Source organism: Arachis hypogaea, chromosome 13, assembly GCF_003086295.3.
Source record: "Arachis hypogaea cultivar Tifrunner chromosome 13, arahy.Tifrunner.gnm2.J5K5, whole genome shotgun sequence".
Taxonomy (NCBI): domain Eukaryota; kingdom Viridiplantae; phylum Streptophyta; class Magnoliopsida; order Fabales; family Fabaceae; genus Arachis; species Arachis hypogaea.
Window position 1 is genome coordinate 108,715,973 of NC_092048.1, and position 10,543 is coordinate 108,726,515.

Consider the following 10,543-nt stretch of genomic DNA (forward strand, 5'->3'; position numbering starts at 1 on the left):
TGCCAAACACCCGTTTACGTCGATTTTACAGGGCCACGCGTTCGCGTGGGTGACGCGGACGCGTGGGAGGCATTTTTCCCACATGACGCGGACACGTCAGTGACGCGGACGCGTCAGCGACGCGGTCGCGTGGATCAATTTATGCCAAAGGCATGCCTCCAGCCACGCTTTCGCGTGACTCTCTGTTCAATCTTGTTTTCTTCCCAATGCACTGGTGACGCGGACGCGTTGGCGATGCTGTCGCGTCACGTGTGATTATTTATTATTATTATTATTATTTTATGCAAATTGCAGAATGCAGAATGTAGTATGCAGATGCTGATGCTGATGTTATAAATAATTTCAGGTTCAATAAAATAAAATAAAACTCAAAAACAAACAAAACTAAATAAGATTGAAAATGGAACGATCATACCACGGTGGGTTGTCTCCCACCTATCACTTTTAGTTAAAGTCCTTAAGTTGGACATTTGGTGAGCTCCTTGTTATGGTGGCTTGTGCTTGTATTCATCCAAAAATCTCCACCAATGTTTGGAATTCCAATGGCCTTCGAGATCCCAAACTAGGCGCAGAAAGCCTTCAAGCAGGTTAAAGCAAGTGACAAGGCCCCAAGAGTGTTGATTTCTAGACTGAATTCCGGGGTCCCAAACCTTACTTTTGCACCCGTCTTCTTGTTGATCATCATGATTCCATCTGGGTGGCACGCAATTTAAATTCTCACTGAGACATCCAAACAGCTACCTAGACCTATTCAATTGAGCTCTATACCAACCCTTACATTTAAACTTTGAGCACACAACCATGTTGAACCTTGCTTGATAACTCCAACCACTAACCATCTTCCTCTTACTCTTAATGCCACAAAAAGCTCTAAGTTGACCATCCGTCTCCAGTAGCCCATATTCAGGTGGAATTAGAAAGCTAAGGGATATGAATTTTACCCACTTGAATGTTGTGAAGGATGATGGAAACTTAGGGGGAGGTATTTCTAACGAATTTGCAAGCTCCACTCCCTTGTGCTCTTCTCTAACAACTTTCACCTCTTTGCAAGTTTCTTCAATATCAACATCTTCCTCTTGGTAGCTTACTTCCAATTCAATCTCTTCTTCATTACTCACCAAGGGCATGAGAGGCTGTGCTTCTGCTTCTTTAGTCTCCATCTCTTGATCAACCTCTTCCAAGTCTTCAACCATGATATGCCTTGGAGGTTGTACACCCTCCTCAGCATCAATTTCAATCGCCTTAGAAGGAGGTTCTATAACCTGACTTTCCCATGAAGGTTCAGCATCTCCTAAGTCTGCAACCACTTTTTCCTTTTCAATAATTGTTGCTTTGTCCAGTTATTTAGGTATAAAATCGTACTCCTCCTTGATGATTTATTTTCTATGACAACTCCCTTCAACTACTCCTTCATCTGCGAAGGTCCCTTCTACCTTTACCTTTAGTGCCTCCTCTAGCTCCTTATGAAGTATGGATTCGCGAAGATGATCCCTTCTCTCTTGTTCCGTGTCAATAGCATCATTGGGATCATATTGCTCTTCGATTGATGGATGTGGGTGCTCTTCCAGGGAGGGTGGTGATGGGATGGAAAGATCATTATGGGATTGAAAAGGAAGTGCACTAGAGGTTGAGGGTTGATTGTTGAAGGTATTCGATGGTCCAATTTGGGCAACGAGAGCTTGTATAGCAGAGTTTAGATCGGTAAGTGCTTTCTCCATGGAGGTTTGGGGTAGATAGGAGGGTTCATTTGTTGGGAGAAAGGGTTCATGGTAGGAAGGTGGTTCATCTTGATAATGATAAGGAGATGGAGTATATTGAGGTGGTGGTTCATGAGATTAATTGTGTTGGAATAGGGGTGGTTCTATGTATGGTTCATTTGGCTCATAAAGTGGTTGGTATGGTGGATACGGGTTAGGGTCTTATGGAGGTGAATGGTGGAAAGGGGCTTGGGAGTATGATGGTCCAAAATTACGTAGAGGAGGAGGTTCATAGGTATTTTGTGGTGGGTGTTGATTGTCACGAAGAGGTCCACCATAACCATTGTCTTGGTGCGCATCATAGAATGGTTGTTGATAGTGCCTTGGAGGTGGTTGTCGCCAAAAGGGTTGATCAAATCCTTATGGCTCCTCCCATCTTTGATTGTCCCATCCATGACCCAAGCTTTCATTGTAATCTCCTCTTCCTGTAACATGATTGTAACTAAACTCATAGCCAAAGGGGTGAGAATTCATAGTAGCTAATAAAAATTAAAAATAAAAACAAATTTAAATTAAAAGGTTATTGAAATTTAAATTTTGAATTTGAAAATTAAATTTTGAATTTTAAATTTTGAAATTTGAAATTTGAAATTTGAAATTTGAAATTTGAAATTTGAATTTTGAAATTTGAATTTTGAAAAAGTCAATAATATAAGATAAAGATTTGAAAAAGATTTAAATTTTGAAAAGGTTTGATTTTTAAAATTTTAACTTTAAAATTTTAAATTTGGATTTTGAATTTTTTACTTTAAATATTGAAATTTGAAATTTGATTTTTGAAATAAGATAAGATAAGATTTTGAAAAGGATATATATATTTTTTTGTGATTTTCGAAAAAAAAATCAATTAAAATAAAGAGCAATAACCTCTTAATTTACAATGAAAACAAAAATAAAAACAAAAATAAAAACAAATAAACAAGCAAAAAGTAAATATTTACAATAACCAATAATAAGGCACACGTTTGCAATTCCCCGGCAACGACGCCATTTTGAAGAACGAAACTCTCGCGCGATCTAGAATTTTCACAATAAATTCACGTTGTAAGTATAGCTTTTAGACCGACAAGAATTCCTTTCTTACAAAAGTTTTGTTTGTCACTTAAGCAAACCCAATAAAATTGATAACCGAGTATTTAAACCTCGGGTCATCTTCTCAAGGAATTACAGGGAAGTATGACTTATTATTAGCTATGGAAAAGGTAGAATTTTGGGTTTTTAAAATAAGGAACAAGTAATTTAAATGACAAGAAAAATAAATTAATAATAATAAAATCTTTTGGCAAGGTATAAGGATTTGGAATTTCTATCCTAGTTATCCTTATCAGATGTGATGAGAATTGAGTTTTAATCCCACTTAGTTAACCTTTAGTAAAGCAAAGGAAAGTCAAGTGGACTAATTAGTTTGATCCTCAGGTCCTAGCCAGTTCCTAAGGAAGGACTAGAGTTAGAGCAATCTGGATAAATTAGTAATCTGCCAATTTCAACCACTGCTGAGTTTGACAACTCAAGTGTTACCAATTACTTAGCCAAAGCCAAAAAGGGAGAAAATATCTAAATTAAATTAAAAGCATTCATATAAATAAAGCAAAGCAAAGTCAAATCTGAAATACCTCAAATTATATTAATAAAACATTCAAATCTAAATACGAAGAGTTCATAAGCCAAATTGGTAACATGAGTCAGATACGAATAAAAGCATTAGAATAAATAAAAATATAAAAAGAATATTGAACCTGAGAAGAAGTTGAAATCCTAAATCCTAATATAAATCCTAATCCTAATCCTAAGAGAGAGGAGAGAACCTCTCTCTCTAAAAACTTCATCTAATCATAAAACTATGTGAATATGAATGTATGATCTATCCTCTCATGAATGGATGTATTCTCCTACTTTATAGCCTCTAATCTGTGTTTTCTGGACTGAGAACTGGGCCAGAAATAGCCCAGAATTCGCTGGTTGCGAATTTAAACACGCTGATTTTTGCCACTGCGATGCGTCCGCATAGATTACGCGTTCGCATCACTTATCTTCAGAGAAACTATGACAAATTATATATCAAATCGAAGCCCCGGACGTTAGCTTTCCAACGCAACTAAAACCATATCATTTGGACCTCTGTAGCGCAAGTTATGGTCGTTTTAGTGAGAGAGGATCAGGCTGACAGCTTTGCAGTTCCTTCAACTTCTTGTATTCCTTCCACTTTTGCATGCTTCCTTTCCATCCTCTAAGCCATTCCTGCCCTGTAATCTCTGAAAACACTTAACACACATATCAAGGCATCGAATGGTAATAAGAGAGGATTAAACATATCAAAATTAAGACCAAAGAAGCATGTTTTCAATCATAGCATAAAATTAGGAAGGAAAACGTAAACTCATGCAAATCATATGAATAAGTGTATGAAAGATTGATAATATCCACTCAATTGAGCACAAGATAAACCATAAAATAGTGGTTTATCACTCAACTAGAAAGAGTGGGACATGAAAGGCATGCAAGTTCATATCAATGCACAAAGAATATAAGAGCCATACAAGATTAAGCACTGATTTAAAAGTTTCATCACCCAATAATATCAAACAAGTCAAGAAGCGCCAAGATTAATCAAGAAATTCTCAACAATTGAGTAAGAGAATTCAAGACCATTATTAAAATAAGAAGCTTAAAAAAAGAAAGTAAAAACAAGCTATACAAACAAAATGAAAATGCAAAGAATAAAAGTATGGGAATGCAATGGACAAAAGAAAATGGAGGATGAGAAAAAAAACTCTTTTTTTTTGCGACGCGGACGCGCACAGTACGCGTACTCATGCTTGATGAAGTTGGCGACCGACGCGGACGCGTCACGTACGCTTGCGCGTTAGGTCACGGGCACAGAGTAGGCACAACTTTGGCACAACTCTCTGGAACATGTACCAGGAGGGCAGGTGACTCTATCGACGCGCGCACGCATAGCGTGCGTGTGCGTGCATTGCGCATTTAGCTTATGGACGCGTACGCGCCAGGTGCGCATACGCGCGGGTTGGTTTGTGCCTTAGGCCCAATGTTCGCACAGTGCAGGCCTAACTCTCGGGTTTTTGGCTGGGGGTGGAATTTTTGCATCGACGCGTACGCGCCATGTACGCGTGCGTGTGGATGGTCGAAAATGCTTGAGGCGCGCGTACGCACCAGGTGCGCACACGCGCGGGTTGGTGCTCTATTTTTTAAAATTTTTCCAAGTTCTTGCACCAAACCAAGCCTTCCAAACCTCCAAACATCTACCAAAATACCCTAAAACCTTATTTAACATATTATACTACCAAATAAACTCAACAAACAAAACAAAACATGGAATTAAACTAATTCTATTAATATGTACAAAAGAGAGAAAAATGAAAAGAGTTTACCATGGTAGGGTGTCTCCCACCTAGCACTTTTAGTTTAAGTCCTTAAGTTGGACATTTGGTGGGGGTCCTTGCTAGGGTGGTTTATGCTTGAATTCATCCTTGAATCTCCACCATTGTTTGCATCTCCAAGGTCCACCGGGATCCCAAATCAGACACACAAGGCCTTCAAGTAAGCCTAGGTAGATGATAAGGCCCCAAGAGTTCTGATTGTTGAAATGAATACTGAGGTCCCAAACCTTGTTCTTGCACCCATCTTCCCGTTGACTACCATAGTTAAATTTGGGTGACAAGGCTTGTAAATTCTCAATTAAGCATCCAAACATTCTCCTAGACCCATGCAGTTGGGTTTTACACCAACCATTGCCATTCAACTTTGAACATGCAACCATCATGAACCTAGAGTGATGTTTCCAACTATTACCCAACTCTCTTCTACTCTTAACTCCACAAAGAGCTCTAAGTTGACCATCATTTTCAATCAAACCATATTCAAGTGAGAAAGAAAAGCTTAGGGATAAGAATTTTACCCACTTGAATGTTGTGTTGGATGATGGTGACTTAGGAAGGGGGACCTCCCCACACTTAGCCAATGCGAGATCCATTCCCTTGTGGTCTTCTTTCGCAACTTCCACCTCTTTGCAAGCTTCTTCAACTTCAATTCCTTGCTCACCAACTTCTTCTATACACCCTTCATTGCTCAAACCATGTGTTGGAGCTTGTGCACGGTCCTCCTTGTCATCAATTTCACAACACAATAAAGGAGATTCATCAATTCCAAAAGACTCATTAGTTGGTGTGGAATCATCTTCAATGATGGAGCTTGCTTCTTGCTCAACCTCCTCCTCTTGGTGGCTTCCTTGCAATTTAATATTTTCTTCATTGCTTACCAAGGGTATGGAAGGTGAGGTATCTTCTTCCTTACCCTCTATGTCAAACCCAATTGGAATAGATTCAATTGTACATAATAATTCTTCAATGATTGAATCCATCTCTTGGTCAACCTCTTCAAAGTTTTTCACCATGATATGCCTTGGAGGTTGTACACCCTCCTCAACATCAATTTCAAGCTTCTTGGAAGAGGGCTTTATGATTCTACATTCCCATGGACTTCCAACATCTCACAGGTCTTCAACCACTCCTTCTGGCTCAATTGTCTTAACTTTCTCCCCTTGTGGCAATTCTTGCTTCAACTCCTCTTCTTTACCTTGAAGCTCTAAACTCACTCCCTCACTATGCTCCTTAATTTTTTCTCCACATTGGTCAATGGGAGTGCCTTGGTTGCTTAGGCTTAGTTGGGAGGAGGCCATATTGCTAACAGCTTCCACTAGGATAGCTATCTTGGCTTCTAGCTCCTTAAACTCCTTTTCCATCCCCTCTTGTTGCCTTTGGAATTGAGAGTTAAGATCTCCTAGTTCTAGCATGAGGGCTTTATTGAGGGGCGGAGGTGGGAGAGAGGGTTCATTGTTTGAGGGGAAGGCATTATAGTTGGAAGGTGGTTCATTTTGGTAAGGGTATGGAGTTGGTGTATATTGAGGTGGTTCTTAAGAGTAGTTGCATTGGAATTGTGGTGGTTCTATGTATGGTTCATATGGCTCATAAGGTGGTTGGTATGGTGGGTAAGGATTAGGATCATATGGGGGTGTTTGGTGGTATGGGACTTGTGAGTAAGGTGGTTCAAAACCATGTTGAGGGGGTGGTTCATAGGCATGTGGTGGTGGTTGGTGACAATCACAATAAGGGTCACCACATCCATTAGATTGATATGCATTAGGATTAGGATTATACCCATAAGAATCCGGAGATTGTTGCCAAGAAGGTTGATCAATCCCTTGAGACTCCTCCCACCTTTGATTGTTCCATCCTTGATGCATATTGTCATTATAGTTCCCATTCCCTACAACATAATTTGAGCCAAACTCATAGCCAAAGGGGTGAGAATTCATAATAGCAAATGAAAATAAAAACAAAACTAGTAAGAACTAATAAAAACTAACTCCTAAAACAAGCAAAAACTAGCAAAGAAGCATATTAACATATATACAATAGCCAATAACATAACACTATTGCAACTCCCCGGCAACGGCGCCATTTTGATGAATGATAATTTGCTCGATGGTTTAGAATTTCTCTCATAGAAATAAGAACTTCGTTGTAAGAATAGCTCCAAACCAACAAACAATTCTCACATAAAAAATTTGAGTTGTCACAAGTACAAACTCCAAATAAGAATTAACCGAAGTATTTGAACTCCGGGTCGTCTCACAAGGAATTGCAATGAAGTGTTTAATTATTGGTTATGAAAATGCAAGGGGGTTTGATTTAGAATTTGACAAGAAAATATAAATGACAAGAAAGTAAAATAACAAGAACTAATAAAAGAAATGGAAAGAACTCCTGGCTAGACATAGGTAATTGAGATAACCATCCTTGTCTACATACCAAATATTGATAATTATGAGGAACCAAGCTCATTAAGTTTACTTCTATACTTGAAGTATATCAAATAGGCTTGATCACATCAACCCAAAAGTCTCAACCTATCTACTAATTAGATTAGTAGTGGGTTAGTGTCAATGGATATCAAATTGATCACCAAGGATTCTCAAATCACCAATTCAATGAGACCCAATGACTCAAGGTCACTCAATTCCCTTAGCCTAGGCCAAGAGTCAAGAAAATTACTCAAAAACTAATGAAAGCATTTTATCAAACACCTAGTGTGCAAGAAAAATAAACATCATAAAATGCAACAATTACTGAAACCCATGACTATCATAAGCAAGAAATCAACAATAACAATGAAGATAAACATGGAAGAGTATGGAAACATAAAATTACATTAAGGAAAATTAAGATCCAACAATGGTTCATCAACATAAAAGAGAGCAAAACAAGAAATTAACAAGGAAAACTAAGAAGATTAAGACCATAGAACACTAAAACATAAAAAGAATTGAAATCAAAACAAGAATTGAAAGTGAAAATTGAGAGAGATTAACCTAAACTACCCTAAATTCTAGAGAGAAGGGATAGCTTCTCTCTCTAGAATTCTACCCTAAAACATGATGAAAACTAAACTATGACTACTTTGTTCATTCCCTCCTCAATCCTTGGGTTCAATAGCATCAGAAATGAATTGGATTGGGCCCAAAATGAGCTAGAAATCGCCTCCAATGAGTTGCCCAAAGTGGACCCACGCTGCTCCATCGGCACGTGCGCATCATGTGCATGTACCTACCTCTATACATCAGGAAACTATGGCAAATTTTATATCATTTCAAAGCCACGGATGTTAGCTTTCTAATGCAACTGAAACCGTCTCATTTTGACCTCTGTAGCTCAAGTTATGCTCGATTGAGTGCGAAGAGGTCAGGCTTGACAGCTTTGCGGTTCCTTCATTTCTTCATGAGGTCTCCCACTTTGCATGCTTTTGTCCTCACTTCTTCCATCCAATACTTGCCTTATGAACCTGAAATCACTCAACAAACATATCAAGGTATCAAATGGAATTAAAGTGAATTGAATTTAGCTATTTTAAGGCCTAAAAAGCATATTTTCACATTTAAGCACAAATTAAGGAAGAATTGCAAAACCATGCTATTTCATTGAATAAATGTGAGAAAAGATGATAAAATCCCCCAAATTAAGCACAAGATAAACCACAAAATTGGGGTTTATCAATGACATGAGAAGAAAAGAAATGTAAATAGCAAAAAATTAAATGAACATGCAAGGAATTAAAGGAGAGCAAGTCAAAGCAATGAAAATAGAAATTAAATACTAAAAGGGTCTCTTGGTGAGAATTGGGGAATTAAGCTTCCTATCCTAGTTATGGAACACAAACATGATAATTTTGTAGAATTAATCCCAATTAGACAATCATACATCGAGAATTAGTCAAAAGGGCATAATTGATCCCAATCCATAAGTTCTAGCCAAATCTATTAATGGAAGGCTTAGAGTTAGTGGAAACCAAACCAATTAACAATCCTCACACAATGAGGAATGGACATCCACAACTCAATTTGATCCAAACACCCAATTTCTCAACCAAGAGTGTGAAAATTAAACATGCAAGGAATAAAAAGTCAAAGCAATAAAAGTCAAAGCAATAAAATGCAAGGAAAGGAAAATTTAAATGCAAGAAACCTCTTGGCAAGTAATTGAGAGCTAAGGATGCCTATCCTAGCCATTGACCACAAATATATGATGATTATGAAGAGTTAATCCTACTTAGTCAACCCTACATCGAGGATAAGTCACATAGGCATATTTAATTCTAATCCCTAAGTCCTAGTCAACACTATTGGGTCACTTAGAGTCAAGGGAACCCAAATCAACTAACTACTGACGAGAGGATTTTTACCAGTAAAGAGATTCATAGAAATAGTTGCGTTGTAGATATAGTCTCTAAACCGACAAAAATCCCTTCGTACAAATGTTTTGGGTGTCACGAGTAACAAACCCCTTTAAAAATTGTTAACCGAGTATTCAAACCTCGGGTCGTCTTCTCAAGGAACTGCGAGGAAGTATGTTCTTATTATTGGCTATAGAGGTTGTAATCGGGGTTTAGAAGATGAGAAGCAAGTAATTTGAATGACAGGTAAAGTAAATGGCAATTAAAAATAAATAAATACTGTAAATCAAACTTTTGGCAAGGTAAGAGAAGTTGGAGATCCAACGTAGTTATCTCTCTCAACTATAATGAAAGTTGAATCTAAACTCCACTTGATCAACCTGTACCAGGGCAAGGAAAGTCAAGGGACTAATTAAATTGACCTTTGAATCCTATTTATTTCCTAAGAAAAGGTTGGGATTACTTAAGTTCAGCTCAATTAGCAAGATAACGATTATCAATTATGTTGAGTTTAATAACTGTTGAGTTACTAAATTCTTAACCAGAACCAAAAGGGGAAAAAGTAAATTTGCTGGAATAATAAAAATGTCCTTAGATGGGAAGCAATGGTAACTTAAATCAAAGAGAACAATCATAAACTGAAAATACCTCAATTATCATTAATTCAAATAATAGTCTGTAACATGGAAGAATTCTTAGATCAAATTATAATAATCAATTCAAATGTTGGAATAAATGAATAGAAGTAAAACTAAAATAAAAGAACATTAAACCTGGGATCCAGAGTTACTCTTAAAACAAGAAGAAATCCTAAATCCTAAAAGAGAGAGAGAAGATCTCCCTCTCAACTAAATCTAAATCATTGAAAAGTAAAATATGCGAGCTCTCTTTGAATGGGTGCATTCCCACACTTTATAACCTCTGGTCTATGCTGTCTGTACTTGGATCTGGGCCAAAAAGGGCTTCAGAATTCGCTGGGGGCATATTCTGTAAATTCTGATACGTGGCCTCTGTCACGCGTCCGCGTGGGTCACGCGGTC